The sequence below is a fragment of the Macaca nemestrina genome, chromosome 10, assembly GCF_043159975.1.
Source record: "Macaca nemestrina isolate mMacNem1 chromosome 10, mMacNem.hap1, whole genome shotgun sequence".
Taxonomy (NCBI): Eukaryota; Metazoa; Chordata; class Mammalia; order Primates; family Cercopithecidae; genus Macaca; species Macaca nemestrina.
In genome coordinates, this window is record NC_092134.1 from 134,352,963 (window position 1) to 134,378,535 (window position 25,573).

Sequence of the window (25,573 nt, forward strand, 5' to 3'; positions counted from 1 at the left end):
CCATAAGCATGAAATGTGTTTCAATTTGTTTGTATCATCTCTGCTTTCTTTGAGTACTGTTAGTAATTCTCTTTGTAAAGATCTTTCACTTCCCTTGTTAGTTGTATTCCTAGATACTTTGTGTGTGTGTATGGCTATTGTGAATGAGATTGTGTTCTTGATTTGGCTTTCAGCTTGGATGTAATTGGTGTACAGAAATGCTACTGATTTTTGTACTTTGATTTTGTATCCTGAAACTTTGCCAAAGTTGTTTATTAGATGTAGGAGCTTTTGCACAGAGATTCTGAAGTTTTCTAGGTATAAAATCACAATTGCAAAGAGAGATATCTGCAAAGAGAGATAGTTTGATTTCCTCTCTTCCTATTTGGATGCCTTTTATTTCTTTGTCTTGCCTGATTGTTGTAGCTACGATGTTAAATAAGAGTATTGAGAGTGAGCATCCTTATCTTGTTGCAGTTCTCAAGGAGAATGCTTCCACCTTTTGCCTCTTCACTATGATGTTGTCTGTGAATTTGTCATAGATGACTGTTATTATTTTGAGGTATGTACCTTCAATACCTAGTTTTTTGAGGGTTTTTAACATGAAGGGATGTTGAATTTTATTGAAAGCCTTTCTGCATCTGTTGAAATGATGATGTGCTTTTTGTTTTTAGTTCTGTTTATGTGATGATTCATATAACCTTGCATCCAAGAAATAAAGCCTACTTGATCATGGTGGATAAGCTTTTTGAGGTGCTGTTGGATTCAGTTTGTTAGTGTTTTGTTGAGGCTTTTTGTATCTATCTACATTCTACTTTTGTGATTCCTCCATATTGACAGTAGATGTGATTAATTTTTACTCAACATACCATTTCACCAAGTGAACACATTGTATCTGTTTATGAATTGTGTGGATAATAGAGATTTGAACTGCTTCCAATATTTTGTTATTGAGTGACATTATTGTCAACATTCTTGGAAATGTCTCAAAGAATACATGAGTGACAATATCTTCATTTTTATTCTTAGGCCTAAGAATAAAAATTCTGAGTCACAGGGTATGCGCTAGTTTAGGTTTACAAGATAATGCCAACTTGTGTTAGAGTGGTTTAATAATTTTTGCTTCTATAATCAGTATAAAAATTCCTGTTTCACATCCCTGCCAAGTCTGCTTTTGTCCAACTTCTTTAAATAAAAAGTTTTATTGAGATATGATTGTCATACAAAAAACTATACATATTTATACAATTTGATAAATTTAGAAATAGATATACATTCATGAAACCATCCCGACAATCAATACCATAAATGTATCCATCACCTCCAAAAGTTTCCTCCCATGCTCTGTTTTTTCAGATAAGAAAACATAAGATCTACTCTCTTCACAAATTTTTAAGTATAAACACACTATTGTTACTATAGGCACTATGCTGTATAGTAGATCTGAAGGAATTAATGTATCTTGCATAACTGAAACTTTTTACCCTTTGACCAATGCCTTTCTTTATCTCCCTGTCCCCAATCTCTGGCCACCACTGACCTGCTCTCTGCTCCTATGAATTTGACTATTTTAGATTTCACATTTAGGTGGCATAATGTAGTGTTCATCCTTCTGTGTCTATATATTTCACTTAGCATAATGTCTTCCGGGTTCTTCCATGTTGTTACAAATGATTGAAACTTAGAAAAATTTATTGTAATTGACAAAAGTGAAAAAAAAAAAAGAGCTTCAACCAATCACAAACAACTAAACGGCCATTTGAACAGACATTTGATTATACAACTGGAAACCGCTCATCAGACCATACACAAATAAGGCAAATATCTCATCACACCAGTCCCAAATAAGGCAAACACCTTACTGTTGCCAATTAGGTGATTCATCTGCTTGCCTTTCCTTTGTGTCATATAAGCAGCTCACTGTTCATGCTGCTGTGCGAAGCTCTCTGAACCTCTTTCTGTTTTGAGTACTACTTGATTAGTAAATTGTTCTTTGCTCAAACTCTGTTAAATTTTATTTGTTTTAAAAGTATGTACCATATTTTTCTTTTTCCATTCATCCATCAGTAGATATTTAGGTTGCTTCCACTTTTTGGCTATTGTGAAAAATGCTGCAATGAACATAAACTGCTAAGATCTCTTCAAGATCCTAATTTCAATTATTTTTGGTATATACCCAGAAGTGGAATTACTGGATCATATGGTATCCCTATTTTTAATTTTTTGAGAAACCTCTAAACTGTTTTTCATACTGGCTGACCCGATTTACATTCCCATCAATCATTCCAATGACGAATGGGATTACGTCAAATGAAAACGCTACTGCAAAGCAAAGAGAACAATCAACAAAATGAAAAGGTTATCCACTGAATGGGAGAAAATGTTTGCAAACCATGTATCTGTAAAGGTTAATAGTAAAAATATATAAGAAATTCCTATAACAGAAAAAAAACAAACCAATTAAAATTAGGCAATGTATTTCAACAGACATTTCTCAAAAAAAGATATACAAATGGCCAATAGTTACGTCAAAAGGTGCATAACATAATTAATCATCAGAGAAATGCAAGAAAAGAACTCTTGGACATTGTCAGGCTTCTTTACTTTTGCCTATCTGGTGGTGGAAAAGTGGTATTTTATTGTTGTCTCATAAGCATTCCCCTGGTTATTAATTAGGTTGAGCATCTTTTCATGTTTATTGGCCATGTGAGTTTACCTCTTCTGTGCAATTCCTGTTCAATGTCTTTTGCCAGTTTTTAAAATTGAGTTGTTTTCCTTATTTTTTGGAGTTCATGTAAATTTAGGTTACTAAGTGTTAAATATATGTGTTGTAAATAGTGCTTCCGGCCAGGTGCAGTGCCTCATGCCTGTAATCCTGGTACTTTGGGAGGCCGAGGGGGGTGGACCACCTGAGGTCAAGAGTTCGGGACCAGCCTAGCCAACATGGTGAAACTCCGTCTCTACTAAAAATGCAAAAATTAGCTGGGCATGATGGCACACACCTGTAATCCTAGGTACTCATTGTTTGAACCTTGGGGGCGGAGGTTGCAGTGAGCCAAGATCGTGCCATTTCACTCCAGCCTGGATAAAAGAGCAAAACTTCGCCCCCACTCCAAAAAAAAAAAAAAAAAGTGCTCCCATTTTGTATCTTTTTTTTTCTGTCTTTATGATGTCTTTTGATGAATCCAAATATTCCAACTTTTTTCCCAGCTTTATTGAGGTATTACTGATAAATAAAAATTATGTATATTTAACATATACAACTTAATGTTTTGATATACATATATATTGTGAAATGATTGCCACAATGAAGCTAATTAATATATCTATCTTTTGTTGGTTTTGTGATAAGTTACCTTTTGTTGGTTTTGTGATAAGACAATTCGACTCTATCAGCAAATTTCAAGTATACAAAACAGTATTATTAACTCTAGTCACCACTATGTATGTTAGATCTCTAGAACTTGTTCATCCACATAACTGAAACTTTGTGCCTTTGACCAATATCTCTTCATTTCTTCTACCATTCTACTCTCTTCTTTTTTAGTTTGACTCTTAGATTCCACATTTAAGTGAGATCATGCAGTGTTTGTCTTTTTGTGTCTGGCTTATTTTGCTTAATGTAATGTCCTCCAGGTTCATCTATGCTGTTGCAAAAGGTAGAATTTTCTTCTTGTTATAAGCTGAATACTATTCCTGTGTGTGTGTGTGTGCGTTTACTATTTTTGAAAAAATCATTCATCCATGGACACTTAGGTTATCTTGGCTCTTATGACTAGAACAGCAATTAACATAGGACTACAGATATATCTTCAACACATTGATTTGATTTCCTTTGCACGTACACTCAAAAATGGGATTGCTGGATTATATGGTACTTCTTTTCCAAAAATCTTTGAAGAACATCCATATGGTTTTCCATAATGGCTGTACTAATTGACAATTCCACCAACAGTGTACAATGGTTCCCTTTCCTCCATATCCTTGCTCAAACTTATATTTTGTCTTTTGATAATAGTCATTCTAACAGTTATAAGGTGATATCTCATTGCAGTTTTGATATGCATTCCCCTAATGCTTTGTGATGCTGAGCACCTTTACATTGACCTGTTGGTCATTTGTATGTTTTATTTTTAGAAATGTCTATTCAGGTCCTTTGCCCATTTTTTAATTGGGTTATTGGGTTGTTTTTGTCTATGTAGTTATTTGAGTTCCTCATGTATTTGGGATATTAATTCTTAATCAGATACATGGTTTGCAAATATTTTATCCCTTTCTGTAGACTGTTTCCTTCACTTTGTTGATTATTTTCCTTTACTGTGTGGAAGTCTTTATTTTGACGCAGGCTCACTTCCTTATTTTTGTTTTTGTCGTCTGTGTTTTTGGGATCATATCCAAAAAAATCATTGACCAGACCAATGTCAAGAAGTTTTGTTCTATGTTTTTTTTTTTTTTTTTTTTTTGAGACGGAATCTTGCTCTGTTTCCCAGGCTGAAGTGCAGTGGCATGATCTCGGCTCACTGCAACATCCATCTCTTGGGTTCAAGCAATTCTTCTGCCTCAGCCTCCCGAGTAGCTAGGACTACAGGTGTGCGCCATCATGCCAGGCTAATTTTTGTATTTTTAGTAGAGATGGAGTTTCACCATATTGGCCAGGCTGGTCTTGAACTCCTGACCCTGTGATCTGCTCACCTTGGCTTCCCAAAGTGCTGGGATTATAGGCGTGAGCCACCGCGCCTGGCCTCTATGTTTTTTTTAAAAGTAGTATTACAGTTTCTGATCTCGCCTTTAGCTCATTTCGAGTGCAATGTTATAGATGGTGTGAGATAAGTGTCTACTTTCATTCTTCCACATGTTGATATCCAGTTCTCCCAACAGCATTTATTGAAGAGACTATCCTCTCCCCCATTGTGTGTTCTTGAAAGCCTTGTCAAAGATTAGTTGAATATAAATGCATGAATTTCTTTCTGGATTCTATTCTGTCCCATTAGTCTATATGCTTGTTATTATGCCAGCACTATAATGTTTTGATTACTGCTGCTTTATAAGAGATAAATATAATCTATACCTCAATTTATTTACTTACAACTTTGGAATGATAATAGTACCTATTTTTCCAGGTTGTCAAGATTAGATTAAATAAGATGGCTAAAAGGGCTTACACAATACTTTGGGCATATATTATCAGTCTCAAGTTTGGGCATGTGAATATTAAAATCAAGATCATGACTCAGTTCTAAAGAGCAGGGGGTGAAGATAAAAGTTACATTTGGAAGACGGCTTGAAGGAGTAAAATGAAGGTCAATTATCAGGTGAAAGCAGGTAAAGGTCAAAGCCTCATAGAGCCATGTGGAATTAAAGGGTAAACAAGTTAATTATTGGATGATAGAAGGGAAGGTGTCAAGTGTTTACTGGAGCGAAAACTAGACTTCAAGTGATGATTAAAGGCCAAGATCTGAACCTGGCAGAAGCAAATGAAGAAGTAGGAAGTTAAGGCTTAAGGTAAATTGCAGGACAGTTCCTTTCCATTGTATTAGACTACAGCTTGCTGGCTAGGGTCTTCATTTTTAACAGTGTTTTAAAAATATTAAAAGTTATCATTAAAGTTTAAACAATATAGGAGCATAAAAAGAAAAAGTCTTACTGACTTCCACCACGATTTTATTTCCAGAAATAAATCACTAATAACATTTTTGTCTATAATTTGAAATATTTTCTGAACACAAATCTGTCTCTCATATATATATATATACATATATTAGGTTGGTGCAAAAGTAATGGCAAAACTGCACTTAATTTTCCACCAATTTATATTAATGAAAATGAAAGAAAAATGATCACCGCTATTAATAAAAATGAAAATGAACACATTACTACATTCAACAAAATGCTGAGTGAAAAAAATCATTATATATGTGTATATATATTCCTTTTATGTAGAAATGGGATCATAGTAATCTTTGTTTTTATTTAATAATATAGTTAGGATAAAATTCCATATGCATACCACACATTTATATCTCCTAACTTCTTTTAAATAACTGAATTATATATTTTTTGTATTGGTGATCTGTAAGTTACCTAACAAATTTGGTGAACATTTATATTGTTTCCAGTATTTTGCTATTATAAGCAGTGCTGCAATAAAATTTCTTATTCATTTATTTACCTATTATGCAATAACAGTTGCAGGATAAATTCTAAGACTGAGATTTCTGGGTAAAACACCAGGCACACTTTACATGTTGATGGTTTGTACAACTCAACTTCCAAAAATTGCTTCAATTTGAACTCCCCAAAGGTATAAGAGAATGGGTGCTTCCTACATTCTTACTAACAAAGTTTTAAAAAAATTATATAGTGTACACAAATGTATATCATCTAATTAATAATTTTAAGGAAATATTTATTGTTAAAATGTAATATGCCTCTAGAAAAATGTACAAATTATAATTATGCAGATTTACAGATATTTATACAGCAAACACATCCAAGTAATACAGTCTAGCTCACTAAGTTTTATACTAATATTTTACATTATATTACAACACTCCAAAGGAATCCCTTGTGCTGTTTCTCAGACACTAGTCTCCACTGCCTGTACATACATATCTTTCATGTTGATTAGTGTTACTGTTTTAAACTTTATGTAAAATGTAACAAGATAATATCTACTTTTCTGAGTTCAGTTTCTTTCACTCAGCATTTTCTATGAGTATAGTAGGAGTAGTGTTATTATTATCACTGCTATGTAATATTCCATTCTATGACTATACTACAATTTACTCATCTATTTTCCTGCTGACAGACATATGGGTTATTTCTAATTTGGGCTATTTCAAATCATACTGCTAATAATAATACACTTTTTTTAGTGCACATATCTTACATTACTGTTGTGTCTATTCCTGGAACAAAAACTGCTAGGTCATAGAATATGGGCATGTTCAGCTTTAGTTCATACAGCAAATCTTTTTCCAAGTTGTTTGCATTAATTGGTACTCTTCACCAAATACATCACCCCTGCTGATTTCGCATACAGAAAATGGCATCTCCTAGCTTTAGTGTACAATTCCTTAATTTTATGTGTCATATATTATTGTGTCTTATGTTCATTAGGAAAGTCTGAATTTTATTCTTTGGGAATAACTGTACCCACCTCTCTCTACTACCTGGATACTTCTATAAAATAAAATACAGTAATGCATTGTTTAATGATGGAAATATGCCTGAGAAATGTGTTGTTAGGTGATTTTATCATTGTGTGAACATGATTTAGTGTACTCACACAAACCTAGATGGCATAGCCTACTACACACCTAGACCATATGGTGCAGCCTATTGCTCCTAGACTACAAACTTGTATAGCACGTCACTGCACTGAAAACTGTAGGCACTTGTAACAGAGTGGGATTTGTGCATACTAACCATAGAAAAGGTATAGTAAAAATATGGTATAAAAGATTAAAAAACAATACACCTATATAGAGAACTGTATTAGTCTGTTCTCGAATTGCTAATAAAGACATACCTGAGACTGGGTAATTTATAAAGAAAAAAAGATTCAATGGACTCACAGTTTCACATGGGTGGGGAGGCCTCACAATCAAGACGGAAGGTGAAGGAGGAGCAAAGACATGTCTTACATGCCGGCAGGCAAGAGAAGTGCCGAGCAAAGGGCAGAAAAGCCTCGTATAAGACTATTGGATCTTGTGAGAACTTGCTCATTATCATGAGAGCAGCATAAGGGTAACTGCCCCAATGATTCAATTAATTCCATCTGAGCCTGCCCGATTTGGGTGGGGACACAAACCATATCATCCCGCCCCCTCCCAAATCTCATGTTCTCACATTTCAAAACAAATCATACCTTCTCAGCAGTCCCCCAGAGTCTTAAGTCATTTCGGCATTCACTCAAAAGTCAACAGTTCAAAGTCTCATCTGAGATGAGACAAGTCTCTTCCACCTAGGAACCTGTACAATTAAAAGCAAGTTAGTTACTTTCCAGATACAATGGCAGTACAGGCATTGGGTAAATACACCCATTCCAAATGGGAGAAATTGGCCAAAATGAAGAGGTTACAGGTCCAAAATCCAATGGGGCAGTCAAATCTTAAAGCTCCAAAATGATCTATTTTGACTCCATGTTTCACATCTAGTTATGCTGATGCAAAAGGTGGGCTGCCACAGCCCTGGGCAGCTCTGCCTCTGTGGGTTTGCAGGGTACAGCCTCCCTCTTGACTGCTTTCACAGGCTAGTGTTGAGTGTCTGCAATTTTTCCAGGTACATGGTGCAAGTTGTTGGTGGATCTACCATTTTGGGGTGTAGAGGATGGTGACCCTCTTCTCACAGTTCCAGTAGGCAGTGCCTAAGTAGGGACTCTGTGTGAGGGCTCCAACCCCACATTTCCCTTCCACACTGCCCTGGCAGAAGTTCTCCATGAGGGCCCAGCCCCTGCAGCACACCTCTGCCTGGACATCCAGGCATTTCCATACATCCTCTGAAATTTAGGTGGAGGTTCCTAAACCTCAATTCTTGACTTCTGTGCACCTGCAGACTCAACACCACATGGAAGCTGCCAAGGCTTGGGGCTTGTATGCCCTGAAGCCATGGCCTGAGCTGTACCTTGGTCCCTTTTAGCCATGGCTGGAGCAGATGGGATGCAGGGCACCAAGTCCCTAGGCTGCACACAACAGGGGGGCCCTGGGGCCAGCCCATGAAACCATTTTTTTCCTCCTAGGCCTCTGGGCCTGAGGTAGGAGCGACTGCTGCAAAGGTCTCTGACATGCCCTGGAGACATTTTCCCCATTGTCTTGGTGATTAACATTGGGCTCCTCATTACTTAGGCAAATTTCTGTAGCAGGCTTGAATTTCTTCCCAGAAAATGGGTTTTTCTTTTTTACTGCATTGTCAGGCTACAAATTTTCCAAACTTTTATTCTCTGCCTTCTCTTGAACCACTTTGCCGCTTAGAAATTTCTTCTGCCAGATACCCTTAATCATCTCTCTCAAAGTCAAAGTTCCACAGATCTCTAGTGCAGAGGCAAAATGCTGCCAGTCTCTTTGCATGGCAAGAGTGACCTTTACTCTAGTTCCCAACAAGTTCCTCATCATCATCTGAGATCACTTCAACCTGGACCTTATTGTCCATATTGCTATCAGCATTTTGGTCAAAGCTATTCAACAAGTCTCCAGGAAGTTCCAAACTCTCCCACATCTTCCTGTCTTCTGAGCCCTCCAGGTCTCTAGGAAGTTCCAAACTTTCTCACATTTTCCTGTCTTCTTGTGAGTCTTCTAAACTGTTGCAACCTCTGTCTGTTACCCATTTCCAAACTTGCCTCCACAGTTTCAGTATCTTTACAGCAGTGCCCCACTACCCGGTACCAACTTATTGTATTAGTCTGTTCTCACGTTGCTAATAGACATGCCTGTGATGGGGTAATTTATAAGGAAAAAGAGGTTTAATGGACTCACAGTTTTAGGTGGCTGAAGAGGCCTCACAATTATGGCAGAAGGTGAAGGAAGAGCAAAGGCACATCTTACATGGTGGCGGGCAAGAGAAGTGCTGAGCAAAAGGGGGCAAAGTCCTTTATAAAACCATCAGATCTCATGAGAACTCACTCACTATCACAAGAACAGCATGAAGGTAACTGCCCCCATGATTCAATTACCTCTACCTGGACCTGCCCTTGACACATGGGGATTATTACAATTCAAGGTGAGATTTGGGTGGGGACACGGCCTTATCATGAATGGAGAACTTACTATCAAGCACTTACCATGAATGAAGCCTGCAGGACTGGAAGTTGCTCTGTGTGAATCAATGTGTGAGAGTGGTGAGTGAATATGAAGGCCTAGGACATTACTGTGCATTACTGTAGACTTTATAGACAATGTAAGCTTAGCTTACATTAAGCTTATTTAAAAAATTATCTTTCCTCAGTAATAAATCAACCTTAACCTACTGTGAATTTTTTTATTGATCATTTTTTAAACTTTTTGACTCTTTTGTGGTAACATTCAGGCTAAAACACAAATCGTACAGCTGTCTAAAAATATTTTCTTTGCTGTCTAAAAATATTTTCTTTCTTGATATCCTTAATCTATAACATTTTCTTTTTTAAAAATTTAAATTTTTAAAATTTTTTAAATAAACTCTTTATCCAGCCACCTTAAGCTTTTCTCCAAATCTGCTTTTATATTCTTTTGATTACCCACCTTGGTGAATTCTAATGTTGCTAGTTGTATAAACCAAAAAAAAATTTTTTTGTTAAGAACTAAGACACAAACACACACATTAGCCTAGGTCTACACAGTGTCAGGGTCACTAATATGACAGTATTCCACCTCCACAGCTTGTCCCACTGCAAAGTCCTTGGGGGCAATAGCAAGCACAGAACTGCCATCTCCTAGGATAACTGCGTTCGTCTGGAATACCTCTTGAAAGACTTGCCTGAGGCCATGTTACATTGAATTTCTTTTTTTTAAGTAAGTAGAAGTTACACTTAACTTTCTTTTTATAAGTAGAAGTGTACTCTAAGATACTGATAAGAAGTATAGTAAATACATAGAAGTATAGTAAATACACATACCAGTAACATAGTCAAAGTCATTTGTTATTATCAAATATTATGTGCTATAAAAAACTGTGTGCACTATAGTTTTATACAACTGATAATGCAGTAGGCTTGCTTCCACTAGCATCACCACAAACAGGTGAGTGATGCATTGTCCTATGATGTTAGGATGGCTACAATGTCACTAGGCAATAGGAATTTTCTGTTTCATTATAATCTTATGAGACCACTGTTGTGTATGCAATCTGTCATTTACTGAAATGTCATTATGTGGCACATGACAATAATTATATTTGTAGTTTTAAATTTTTGATGCGATGTAAGTAGTTTGGACTTTTATTTTTATTGATTTGCTCTTTCAGTTTCCATGTGACTTTCCCAGCTAGGAAAATTTTTTTCTACTAATCTTTCATTTTTGCTTCTGTGCCAAAGTGTCTATATGTTGACTGCCCATTCTCTGTTCCTTTCCGTTATTGCATTACAATTTTTATGCTATGTTCTTTCCCACTGCATTCTAGACACATATTTATTATAACAATAACTAGCATTAATTTTGAGTATTTACTAAATGACCTTTACATATTTTGACTCAATCTTCATGAGAACCCAAAAAAGTGAGCTCTATTACCATTTCTAATTTATACACAAGGAAACTGAGGCCAGATTAGACTGAATAATTTTCCCAAGTTTATGTGACTAGGAAGTGACACAGTCACAATTTTAACCCAAGCAGGTTGGCTTTGAATTGTTGACTTGATTGTAATCAACATTCCACTCCATACTGTCTGTCCTAGATAGTTACATAGGCCACAACACATGCTATTTGATTTTCTGGTGAATACTTTTTGCTTCTTTCTGCCTTAATGAATTTCAGTTGTGCTTTTCTAGTTGTACTTTCCATAAAAGCCTTTCTTGTTTGATCCAATTCCACTTTTATATCATAATGTTCTCTTCTGCACACTTTGTGCTACTCATTCACAATGCCTACTATTCATTCTTAATCTTAATTGACTTCTTCTTCTGTTGATGTCACTAAGTACTCTGTGATGGCATCCCCACATGGGGCTCCTTGATTTTTTCTGTATCTTAACCTTTAGTTTTCTCAGGAGAGTCTTTAACTGTCTTCTTCCTTTCTTGTTTAACTTACACACTGGGGTTTATTTCATTCACTGCTATGGCTTTAAGCACCTATACATTTGTGACTCCAAAGTGTATATTTCACCCCAAGCCGAATCCTGAGCTACACAGTAGAGTATTTATTCCTGTAATGTTGGTTGAGCACCTATTTTCCAGGTGCATGTGAGACACTAGAAAATTCCACATGACTCTTATCCAGTCACCTTAAGCTTTTCTCCAAATCTGCTTTTTTATTCTTTTGATTACCCATCTTGCTGAATTCTAATGTTGCTAGTTGTATAAACCAAAAAATAAAATTAATCTCAGAAAACTCCGTTGACTTGCTTTTTTATTCTATCATCTTTACTCTACTTCTGGAATATCTCATTTAGTATTTCTCTTCATTTGAATTATCACTGTGTGTTTCTTGGGGGAATTGCAATAGTCTACTTTCTTCTCAACAGTCGTAAGAATCATCTTTCAAATATGGTGCTCTAATGAACTTATTTTTTGTGTGATATTTATTAATTATTTCCCATTCCATAAAGTATAATTAATACCACCACCTTTGTATGGCACACACAACTTTTGTCATCTGGTTTTATCATTTGGTCCCTGCCTACAAATGCAGTCTTTTCTCCTTTCACTTCAAATCTTTTCTATCTTAAGACACTATAATTCAGAAATACTGAACAATATTCAATGTCTCAAATATGGATGTTCTTTCACTCTTTTTGTTCCTTTACACATTTCCTGAAGTACTCATCATTCAGCTATCTATCTGACATTTAACTTTTAATTTATGACTTCTTTGGAAATACCATGTTCTTTATGAAATTTTCTCCGATTTCCACAGGCAGACGTGAGTGCTCCATTTACTGCTGATGATTTGAATTTGCATGTACTGGCCTAATGGCACTAATCCCATTCATGAGGACTCCACCTTTGTGATCTAATAGCTTACCAAAGGTTTCACCTCCTAGTACCATCATATTGGGATAGTATTTTAACATAAGAATTTTGAAAGGATAGCAACAGTGAACCATGAACATAACACTGCACTTCAGTCTCCAGCCTCCTGGGCAACAGAGTGAGACCTTGTCTCAATAAATAAATAAATAAATAAAAATAGTGACTAGTCCTATAAAATAAGGAGTAGTGAAAATAAGGAGTTGCGCTTCCCAGTCTTGCTTTCTTAACCTCTAGTCATCTAAGCAGCACACATAAAGTTTTGCATTCCACCCTAACAGTCTACTGCAAGAATGATTCCTGTAGATGTGATAGCTGAAATGATGAAAATGATTGATATTTATAAGGTCAAAGTTAGAAACTTAAAGGGTCAGCTGGAAATGCATTCATTATGTAGCATGTCTAACTACTAGAAACTTAACCAATTATTTTTGTCTAAGCAACAAGATATCCCAAGGCCAGGGCTGGTATGGAAGTTTAGTTATGCTATCAGGAGCTAGGTATTTTTCTATCTTTATTTCTACCATACGAAACTTGTTGATATTCACCCTCATCTTATGGTCCCATATTGCAAGATGGCCATTAAGATTTAAGATATTGTGTCTGCATTTTAGGCAATTAGAAACAATGATAAATGGTCAAATATTATGCCACAGGTATCTGCTCTTCCTCCACTCCCTACCTGAATGTAAAGTGGCTCTCAGGAGCACTATCCAGTAGACTTCAACCAACTTCTAACTTTCTGGAATTATGCCACATGGTCACCCCCAGCAGCAAAATAATCTGAAAATAAATATTTATTAACAGGAAATGTTGCCACCCTGATCAGTATTGGGTTTCTGCAAAGAAAATGGTAAAAATTGATACTGGGTAAGTAGACAGTGGTACCTGCCCCACCTTGTAGGTAATAATTTAAAAATGAATATTCAATAAAACAGACACAAAAAGGATGTAAAAATAACCAAGAGATTTCAGTGTTACAGAAGTCAAAAGAAAAAAAACTGTAAGAGGGAAGAAATATATAGCAATATACAAAATTTTAAAGAGGTTAAGGAGAAAAGGACTAAGAAAATATTACTAAGTTTGATGATCAGAGACAAGCTGTGACCTCCAGGGAGAGTAATTTCAGGACACTTTTTTAAAAGTGAGCAATTGTTTTAGTAAGAACAATAGGTACCTCAATAGGTTAGGAAAATTAAAAAAGTTTATGGAAGACTTTTTTTAGGCTAACAGAAACGTGAGGATTTTTTGGCTATAGGTAGCCAAATTAGTGAAGATTGAAGATGTAAAGAAGGGAACACAAAATTGTAAAAACAAAATATGAAATTTTCATCCAGAGGAAAAAGAATCCTTTCTTTCATTAACTATGTTTTAAAGAGATAGTTGGATATGGTGATTCTATTCCAATGAATCTCAACTTCTTTTTTTTTTTTTTAACATGCTAGATATAGATCTCTTAGTGCCTGAGCACATTCAGGGATAAGAAACTAATTTTCCCTGGATAGCTCAATCAATTGTTTCAAGTTTTAATAATTCTAAGAAATTTATTTTAATATTATTCTAAAGTAATTAAAATTATTTAAGATAATTTAAAATTCAAAATTATTTAAGATAACTTAAATAATTATAAAAATTATTTTATACTATCAACAAATTATCCCCCTTTTAAAATCAGTAGCTCTTTTTGTATCTTCCAGAACTACACAAACAAAATTACTTTTTGTTCTATGTAACTATGTGGAACTATCATGCTTACTCATATTCTTCTCTTTCCAAGCTGAACACTCTTAATTCACTCAGTGATTCTTGAATGATATTGTTTTCCAACCCACTGATTATTCTGATTATGTTTAGTTTCAAGATTTCACAGTCCATTCAAATAACGAACTCAAGCACATTCTGAATAGCTATAGTTTTCTGAGTCTGAAGTTGATTTTAGTCTCTTACTGGCAATTGCTTTCATTTACCCAAGCCGTGTTAGATAACTTATACTAATCTTTCTCGAGGCCTTATTGCTCTTTCATCTTGTGATTATATTTCTATTATTTTAACCTTTTGATTTCCTGATGATTCTGTTGGCTCATTCTATAGGAAAAGGACCAGAAGTAATTGATGTTTGGATAACTTGAACCATATTGAATATGGTAACAGAAAAGAGAACCATAGTTCTGAGTGGAATATTCATTAATGAAAGACAATTATTAATACGTATAACTAACAGTTGAGAAGGATGAACAATTGTTTTCATGAATCTTACTAAATTTATGATTTTCCTTTGAGGAGCTGGACCAGACTTTTAAACCAACTCAGCAAGTCTGACTGATGGGCAAATGGACAATTAGATATGAGTAAGAAGTGCCCAACCCAGTCCTTTATGGATTGTGTCTGAGGTTCCTACAGCATCAAGGGAGATGGACACCATGGCTTACATCAAGGTGCTGCTGGTCCTGCTCCCAATGGCTTTGGTGACCCTGAGCTCTGCTCAGAGCATAGATGATGGCAAGAGGAGGAAATGGGGACAATACAATGGATAATGGGGTTAAAATGCATGGAAAAGACTAGAGTTAGATTGACGCTTTCAGAAATTAAGCACTTTATTTTCAGACAGTAGGTCAGTAAAAGAGGCAACCTTAATTTCTATTTTTCACTGATTGCAGATACCTCTCTGAAAATCTGGGCCTAAGTCTTAAGTCAACATCTTTATGATGTAATTTTGCTCTTCTAAAGTATATGGATTTTCAGCTATTGATTCTGTTTCTGTGAAACAGGACATCTAAATTGAATGGAAAATCTGTATTTTTCATTTCTATAATCTATAATAGAATTCTATAATTCTGTAATTCATCTAGAATTGCATTTCCTTGACATCAAACTCTTGAACATTTAAAAATATTGATAATTTTGATTAAATTTGTACTTAATCAAAATTTTGATGTTAAGCAGGCACTATCAAATTCTTTCCATTCCATTCCTTAATCCTTTAAAATACAGGTCACCCCTCATTCAGAGTCAATGATTGGGACTAGGGTTCTACTTTGGGAAATTTTGGTTTATTGTATCCAAACCTTTATAATTTTTTTCCCTAAAGCTCTCTTAGGCATTTTTAAAACTCTTGTGTCTAAACCTAAGTGTCTTTCTACAAATTCACAGTTGGGGTTTTATCAAATCATGTCTTAAATTTGTCTTCTTTTTCATTTATTTTCTCTTAAAATCCTGAGTATTGTTGCTGAAGAGTTCTTTCAAGAGTAAGGCAAACCTTTATTAAGGGATGCGTTCTTTTCTTTTTTCTTCAGAACCTACCATACTTTTCTTCTTTGTTTAATAAGCATTCTCAAAATTCTTGAACATTGTCAACATTGAGTTTAGGGAGTACCAAAGGGAAAAAGAGACTTACAAAACCTGAAAGTTTTAGTGGTTCTCAATAATAATATTGTTCGATTTATTGCGACAAGCCTCCTCTGTCACCCAGATTGGAGTGCAGGGGCATGAACACAGCTCACTGCAGCCTCCACCTCCTGGGCTCAAGCTATCCTCCTACCTCACCCTCCTGAGTAGCTGGGACTATAGGCACACACAATCACACCCAGCTAATTTTAAAATTTTTCATAGAGATGGAGTCTCACCATGTTGCCCAGGCTGGTCTTGAACTCCTAGGCTGAAGATATCTTGCCACCTCATCCTCCCGAAGTACTGGATTACAGGCATAAGCCACCATGCTTGGCCCAATAATGGCTAATATGGACCATCTCCCTCATTTTCACATTAGAATCTCTTGTGTCAGAGTTGTAATTAGCATCTGAACATCAGCAGAATATCGACACAGTACTTATTTGTAAATGTTTTTCTCTAAATCTTTCTATAACCAATGGCTAATGATTGAATAGCACAAATCTCTTATCTTTGCAAGAGCAGTATCTCCCTTGACATATAACTAATTTGAAGCGTAAAGATACTGTGAAATTTGCCTACATTATTATAGTCAATCAGTGAATGTATCATTGCACTTTCTTTTGCCACTCTGACTTAAAACACAAATTCTTCATTGTTTAGTTTTCAAGTCCTGATGTCTGCTTAAATACTAATTTGTCTCAGAGTAAGTGAAATTTAAAGCCGCTGTTAGTCACACACACTTTACACGAAAAATCTGAAGTCCGTTCTAATGGCCTGGGTGAGAGACTCTGTGTAGGAGGAAGGATATAATACATGTCCAGAGTACATGAGAGAGCTAATGAGTTATGCCGCCAAAGAAGTGGCAGAGTTGAGTAAGTGAGTCAACCAACAATTTTGTTGTTTAAAGAAAACTTTTATGCTTAATCATCTTTTTCCCTGGTTCTGACTTGTCAATGACCCTTCTATTGAGTTTATGATGTCATTTCAAACTTCATTCTTTTTCTCTTCTTTCTTTGAAGGAGCCTCTCAAGAGGAAGATGAAAAGACCCAAGCACCATGTGAGCTATTTTGAGTTCAATTAAGTTATTAAGAATTGTTCTGAATGAATTCAAGGAACCTCTTGGTTATTGTTCTAATAAAAAATTTCTACAAGTTTTAGCTGTAATGCAAATAATCATGTTTAACCATGAAAACTTTTTTTCTCAACCATTCTACTATTAGATTTTAGTTCCACATTGTAGAACAACAAAAGACCAAAAAAAAATCCAGGTGCTGCGGCTCAGACCTATAGTCCCAGTGCTCTGGGAGGCTGAGGAGGGCAAATCACTTGAGGTCAGGAGTTTGAGATCAGCCTAGCCAACATGGTAAAATCCCTGTCTCTACTAAAAATACAAAGAGTTAGCTGGGCATGGTGGCACACACCTGTAGTTCCAACTACTCGGGAGGCTGAGGCACTTTAACCGGGGAGGCAGAGGTTGCAATGAGTTGAGATTGTGCCTCTGCACTCCAGCCTGTGCAACAGAGCAAGACACCATCTCAAAAACAAAAACAAAAACGAAAACAAAAAGACGCAAAAAGAAAAAAAAAAAAAAAAAAAAGAATGATTTGCTTTAGATATAAGGGGCTGTCTGAGGTCCAGTGTGGGGTTCCTCCTTGCTTTCTGATTCTTTTCTTGCCTAAGGTACCTGGCCTTGGCTGGTGTTGTGTGGCCAGGCCTGTTTGATGATTTCTGAAAGAGATATTTTCATTATTCTCCCCCAACATTAATTCAATAAAATTCAATGCTTCACAATCACTCAGGCAGGGCCCTATTCTCTGTACTGAAGATACAAAAAAGTAAATTAAACACTGTCACTGTCCTTAAGGAATTCAGAATGTAATGGAAGATGTAGCTTGGACATAACACCTAATGATGATCACCATCAAAAGAGTGACAAAAAAGGGTGTTATGAAAGCTCAGAGCAGGAGATGAAAGGGAACGTCTCATGTAGGAAGTGATATGTAATCTGTGCCTGGGAGAATGGTGGGAAGGGAACAGAAGGAAATGCATGGCTAAATCTACACATACCTCATTTCATTTTCAATGGCTCAGGAACATAGAATAATCCTGAATGGCTGAAATCAAAATAAAAGATAATGAAGTTGGAAATGTGGGTGAGCTCCAGATTGTGAAGGCTGTTACAAACGGCAACTTGAATTTGTTATTTAGTTTTGTGGCAAAGAGATTTTTGAACAGCAGAGTGGCACAATCATTTCTCTGTTCACCTGACAACAATGAAGGCAGCTTGAGGACACAGACTGCCTTTGGTTCTTTGAATCTTAGTGTCTGACATGTCTAGAGTATTCAATTACAAGTATGTTAGTCTGCAAGAGAATGATCGTAATTAAGAGTCACAGCCATGAGATCACAAAGAAGTAATTGAAAGTTGATACGAAAGACAGTGAGGGCCTACAGTTTTGGGGGGCATTTCTGTTTTTGTTACCAGCATGTAAAACTTGGGAAACTTCACATAAATATATTTCTGGGTTCTCTGAAAAAACAGAACAGGATACCCTAGACTCTGTTTTCAAACCTGACTGAAGTTATCTGGCAATAGATAGTGGTCTTTACCTTTGCATGGCACTGGTAGTCGTCTCTTGTTCACCACCTGGTCCACTCATGATTCCCCTGGCTCCTCTATATTTGAGTTTGAGATTCCCAGCTTAGGGTATTTTCACACCTTGACAGTGATGGCAGTCATCTAGATAGAACAGGGGGAATATCTGAATTAGGAGTGGGTTGTTAGTGCTTCAAATATGAAAAGGATTTAAGAATGTCCTTTACTGAGGTAGAAGAGCCAGAAGTGAGAGAGAAACATGGAAGTAGAAGAGTCTCTTCTGGGCTGAATTGTGTTCCCCCAAAATTCTTATCTTGACATCTCATATGGTTTGCCTGTGTCCTCACCCAAATCTCATCTTGAATTGTAGCTCCCATAATTTCCACATGTTGTGGGAAAGAGCAGGTGGCAGATAATTGAATAATGGGGGTGGTTTCCCCATACTGTTCTCATGGTAGTAAGGAAGTCTCACGAGATCTGACGATTTTATAAAGGGTTTCCCTTTTTGCTTCACTCTCATTCTCTCTTGCCTGCCACCATGTAAGACATGCCTTTTGCCTTCTGCCATGATTGTGGGACCTCCTCCCCAGCCACGTGGAACTGTAATCCATTAAACCTCTCTTTCTTTATAAATTATCTAGTCTTGGCTATGTCTTTATCAGCAGCGTGAGAACAGACTAATACAATGTTCTAACCCCCAATACCTCAGAATGTGACCATATTTGGAGATAAGGCCTTCAAAGAGGTGATTAAGTTAAAATTAGGCCTTTAGGGTTGCACCCTAGCCCAGTATGACTGGTGTCCTTGTAAGAAGAGGAAGAGACACCAGGAGCACCCATGCACAGAGGGACTGCCATGTTAAGGGGCAGCAAGAGGGTGGCCTCTCCAGCCAGAGAGGCCTCAGAGGAAACCAAACTTACAGATGCTTTCATCTTAAACTTCTAGCTTCCAGAACTGTGAAAATAAATTGCTGTTGTTCGAGCCAAAAAAATAGTAAAGATGGTGAGGGTTTGGATTTAATTATAGGTACTAGGAATTTGCAAAAGGAGACAATATGGGGTGGGTTTTATTTATATATTCTATTTGTGAAACTATAGACTTAATAGTTTGTGGAAAGTAATAGAAGCAGTGGGAGAGTGGGCCTTGTATGATTGCTCTGCTATTGGCATAGATAAGGTGGCTGATAATTATCCCCTGTTCAATAGACTTGTGTCAAGGTATCATATATATTTACAGGTAGAGATAGTGACTCTGTCTGGTGGTTTTTTTTAGACACCATGAGAAATCTGGTGGTTTATGGTTTATTTCATGTACTGTATAGACACTCCTTTATAACCATGGGGGATTGCTTCCAGAACCCCTTGTAGATATCAAAATCTGAGATGCTTAAGTCCATTATACAAAATTGGGTAGTATTTGCACATAACCTACGCAATCCTCTGGTGTACTTTAAATAATATCTAAATAAGATATATACCTAATGAAGTGTAAATATTATGTGAGTAGTTGTTAAACTGTATTGCTTTAAAATTTGCTTTTTTTTTTTTTTTAGATGGAGTCTTGCTCTGTTGCCCAGGCTGGAGTACAGGGGGCGGGATCTCAGCTCACTGCAAGCTCCACCTCCCGGGTTCACGCCATTCTCCTGCCTCAACCTCCCGAGTAGCTGGGACTACAGGCACCTGCCACCACGCCTGGCTAATTTTTTGTATTTTCACAGCGTTAGCCAGGATGGTCTCGATCTCCTGACCTTGAGATCCGCCCGCCTCGGTCTCCCAAAGTGCTGGGATTACAGGCACGAGCCACCACACTCGGCCTAAACTTTGCATTATTTTTAATTGTTTTATTATTTTCTTCAAATACCTTTGATCCGCGTTAGTTGAATCTGTGGATGCGGAACCCAAGGATATGGAGGGTGGGAGAGTACACCGTGATGACGCAATTGAGAGGTGCCCAACTAAGTGCCGGTCCTCTCAAGAGTCAGGATTTCTCTTCCCCTTTTCTTCCAGGGCCTGGGTCCTGGCCACCACCTAATGACATTTAAACCAGTAAAATATTACTCCTAAGTTTAGACTATGGCGGATTCCATAGTTGCCTTAAGTTTATGGCTAACCCTTCTCTTTACTGGTTCTTTTCTGGATCTGCATCATTTCACCTAAGCTGCTGATGAGTTATTGAGGAAACTCAGGAGGAATCACAACTCACACCCCAAGGAGAGCTCAGATGCCAGTGTGGCAAGAAGGGCACAAATAAAAAGGCAGGTCAGGGTCAGCAGCCTGTCCAGGGAGGCCAGGAGAGCTCACCTGAAAGCTGCATGGTGGAGGTGAGAGGTGAAGGCGTGCTGGCAGCCCTGGCAGCCCTCCCACTCGGCGCCTCCTCAGCCTCCGCGTCAACTCTGGCGAGGCTCAGAAGCCCTTCAGCCCCTCACTGCACTGTGGGAATCCTTCTCTGAGCCGGCGGAGGCCGGAGCCCGCTCCCTCTTCTTGCAGGGAGGTGTGAAGAGACAGGCGCGGGCGGGAACCAGGGCGGCTCCGGGCGCTCAGGGGCCAGTGCGAGTTCTGGCGGGCGCGGGCTTGGTGGGCCGGGCACTCAGTGCCGCCAGCCGATGCCACAGGCCCAGGACAGTGAGGGGCTTAGCATCCGGGCCAGCAGCTGGGGAGGGTGCGCTGGGTCCCCCAGCACTGCCGACCCGCCAGCACGGGGCTGAATTCTCTCCGGGCCTCAGCCTCAGACGCCTACCCGCAGGGCAGGGCTCCCACCTGCAGCCTGCCATGCCCGAGCACCCGCCGGGTGAACTCCCGGGTGGGCGGAGCCTCCCGGAGGGGCGCCGCCCCCTGTGCCTTGGCGCCCAGTCCCATCCACCTCCCCGCTGAGGGCTGCAGGCGGTGGACTGGCGGGCAGTCTGCAGGGCCCTGGTCGGGGATCCACTAGGCAAAGCCAGCTGGGCTCCTGAGTTGGGTGGGGACTTGGAGAACTTTTATGTCCAGCCAGAGGATTATATATGCACCAATCAGCACTGTGTGTCTAGATCGGGGGTTTGTGGATGCACCAATCAGCACTCTGTATCTAGCTAATCTGGTGGGGACTTGGAGAACCATTTTGTCTAGCTAAGGAATTGTAAATACACCAATCAGCACTCTGTGTCTAGCTCAAGGTTTGTAAACGCACCAGTCAGCACCCTGTGTCTACCTCAAGGTTTGTAAACGCACCAATCAGTGCTCTGTGTCTAGTTGAGCTGGTGAAGATTTGGAGAACGCTTATCTCTAGCTAGAGGATTGTAAATGCACCAGTCAGCACTCTGTCAAAACGGATCAATCAACTCTCTGTAAAATGGACCAATCAGGTCTCTGTAATATAGACCAATCAGCTCTCTGTAAAATGGACCAATCAGCAGGATGTGAGTGGGGCCAGATAAGGGAATAAAAGCAGTCTGCCCCAGCCAGCAGGGGCAACCCCATAGGCTCACTTTCCGAACTGTGGAGGTTTTGTTCTTTAGCTGTTAATGATGAATCTTGGCGCTGTTAATTGTGGGTTCACGCTGCCTTTATGAGCGGTAACACTCACTGGCAAGGTCTGCAGCTTCACTCCTGAAGCCAGTGAGACCACGAACCCATCGGGAAGAATGAACAACTCCAGAGACGCTGCTTTTGAGAGCTGTAACACTCACCGTGATTGTCTGCAGCTTCACTCCTGTCAGCGAGACCACGAACCCACCAGAAGGAAGAAGCTCCAGACACATCTGAACATCTGAAGGAACGAACTCCAGACACCATCTTTAAGAACTGTAACACTCACCATGAGGGTCCGTGGCTTTATTGTTGAAGTAAGTGAGACAAAGAACCCACCAATTCCAGACACAGAGGTGGCATAGGAGGCTGAGATTGCCAGGTTTCCCAGGGTGACAGAGGTGGTAGAGGTAGCTAGAGAGGCCAGCCTGGAAGAGGTGGCCAGGGTGGTCATTACAGAGGCGCTCCTATCGGCCAGTGAAGAAGGAAACCAGCTAAAGATGGCCTTTTGTAATTCCCTAAATCCTACCTTTATTTTGTTAAATAATCTGAATTTCTTTTTAAATTTCCTAATTATTGTTTCTTGTTGGTTTTAATTTCTCTTATTTAAAAAATCTTGACTTTAATCTCCCTTAAAGTCTTTGTCTAGATGTGTATTTACTACAATTTTCCTTGTTTCCACCTTACCCAAAGACAAGTCGCCTTCGTTTTTATAAGAGCAAGTGCTATTTCCGCTCTGAGGTTTTTCTGACACTTTTACGTTAGCCCACAGCCTACGCAACTTCTACCCCTTTCTTTCTGTATTTTTTTCTTCTCCTTCTTTTCCTCCTCTCCTAGCCGCCGCCTCCTCCTTCCCCTCCCCACTTCCTTCTCCTTTTTTCTGTTGGTATCTTGTGTTGGGTAGACCACTTAATGGTAGAGCTATCAGGCATAGATGATGCCCAGGTTAACTTATTACTTCCATCTAAAATCTTTCTCTTTGCTTCAGAGACTGATGGAGCTCAACTGGTGACGAAAGACCTTTTGAAAGTGCAAATTTCTGAGTCTTTCTTTTCTCAAACTACCAAACATCAAAGTCACCAGCATTAAAGCCTTGGCTTTTGTTTGCTTTTTAGGATCATGATTCTTAGTCAAGGGACACAAAAATAGGGAGATACGGGGCCCTGACTGGACTCCTACTGGTCTGTATTGTGGAGCTTTAAGGGAGCTCAACTTTTAATATAATTTTTATGAGGGCTTAACTACCAGCAATGTTTGAAATGAAACTATTTTTATTCTTGACAATAGTAACTAGATTATCAATACACATATGCTTTTCTCAGTTCAAACACAGGGAAAGTTACCTTGTGAACTTCCTTTGTCAGAGGCAATCTAGCAAGGCACATGAGCCATTTTGTTACATTTTTGTTTATAGCTCGGATTCATGAGGGCCTGTGGAACCTCAGCATGCACTGTTAGAGATGACTTACCTATCTTACCAATCAGCTGTCAATCAGGCAAACTTCCCCTTAGTTTATAGACATGCAGATATACCTTATACATTATTTTGAGATCACACAGTTGACTTAATTCTGCATATATGAATATGTGAAAATTATGTGAGTAAAACCTGGTGATGGTACCCAGAAGTAGGCAAAGTATAGAAGAAGATGCATATAATGGGTTGAATGTGTCCTCCAAAAATTTATATGATCCTGAACTAACATCAATATCTCTGAATGTGGCCTTATTTGAAAATAGGGTGGTTGTAGATGTAATTAGTTAAGGTGACTTATATGATTAGGGGCTGACAGCCCTATGACTGGTGTCTACAAAATGTGGAGATTTGGACACAGACATGAATACGGAGAATACCGTGTGACGATCAAGGCAGAGATTAGGGTGATATAGCAGAAGCCAAGGGATGCCCAAGATCACTGGCAAACTACAGGAAGTTAGGAGGGAAGCACGGGAGGAATTCTTCCTTATGGCCCTAACACGGAACCATCTCGAGTCAATAACTTGATCTCGAACTACATCCAGAAGTGGGAGAGAATATATTTCTGTTGTTTAAGGCACCCAGTCAGTGGGTACTTTGCTACAGCAGCCCTAGCAAACTAATGCTTTGAGAAAGTTCACCTATCAGATTTGTTTTTAAAGAATGAGCATAGCCTAATTACACTGTTTTTATTCCATTCCACCTCCAGAGCCTTAGTGGAGGTCAACAGAGAGAGGTCTTAGAGGCATGCATCTCTCAGTTGCTGGGCTCACAGTCAAGCTAGTGGTTGTGCCTAGCTGAGAATTTCTTTGCTTTTCTGAATGTCAAAATATAGTTATACCTACGAGGAATCTCCTATGTGACTGCAGAAGACCCCCAAAAAAGATTGACTCTAAAATCAGTTGAGGATAAAAATGAAGGCTCGAATGGCATTTCTATTAAGGTTATAAATAGTTTACTTTTAATGTGAGGATTAATGAAGAATTCATAGAAGGAGAAATGAAAAATATTTAATTCTGTTGATTTCCACATGCACGATCACGTTTAATTCTAGAATCAGATTTAGAACTGACCTTTCTCTTGGAAGCAAAATTAAGATTTGATAGTCCTGTTTTTCTCAGTGCCTGGATTCCTGATAGAATTTCCCTCTAGCTTCTGAAGTAATATGACCACTCTGTGAATGAATATGACTGGATTCATGTTCAAACATATATGAGTGTAATCAATTCAAAATATACCAAAACAGATAAACCTGAGGGTAGAAATATTTGGAACTGATTAAGGTGAGGATTAAAGAATAAATGTTTTCTTTTTGTGTTGCAAGCAGGCTAGCAGCCTTATTTGTGATCTTTTCTAATGTTTCATTAAAACATTTATTGAAGGTATAAAAAAGCTAAAAAACAAAAACCAATGAACCTCATAACATTAGGTAGTACAGATAATTGACATTAGTTTACTTGGTGATGAGTTGGTATCATTTCAATCAAAATATTGGTCAGCAAAGATCGTGTCCCATATCTAATCAATACAGTTTTGTGTAATACAAGCATAGCAAATAGGCAAGGACATTCACAAATAAAATAGAAATGTATGTATGTATGTACAAATGCCGTATATATGTATGTGGCACATTTTCTTTATCCACTCACTGATTGATGGGCATTTGGGCTGCTTCCACATTTTTGCAATTGCAAATTGTGCTGCTGCAAACATGCACGTGCATGTATCTTTTTCATATAATCACTTCTTTTCTTCTGGGTAGATACCTAATAGTGGGACTGCTGGATCAAACGGTAGATCTACTTTTAATTCTTTAAGGAATTCCCAAATTGTTTTCCATAGTGATTGTACTAGTTTACATTCCCACCAACAGTGTAAAAGTGTTCCCTTTTCACCATATTCACACTAACGTCTATTATTTTTTGATTATGGCCATTCTTGCAAGAGTGTGGTGGTATTACATTGT

General features: G+C 38.1%; 1 long non-coding RNA gene across 1 annotated transcript in view; it reads left to right on the forward strand.

Moving 5' to 3' along the window:
• Positions 1 to 20,206: 20,206 nt before the first annotated feature.
• The window catches only part of LOC105499950 (uncharacterized), a 186,778-nt gene continuing 181,411 nt past the window's right edge, over positions 20,207 to 25,573 (forward strand). Inside the window, exon 1 of the long non-coding RNA XR_011608603.1 lies at positions 20,207 to 22,447. This is a non-coding gene — a long non-coding RNA (uncharacterized lncRNA). The remainder of the gene's footprint in view (positions 22,448 to 25,573) is intronic.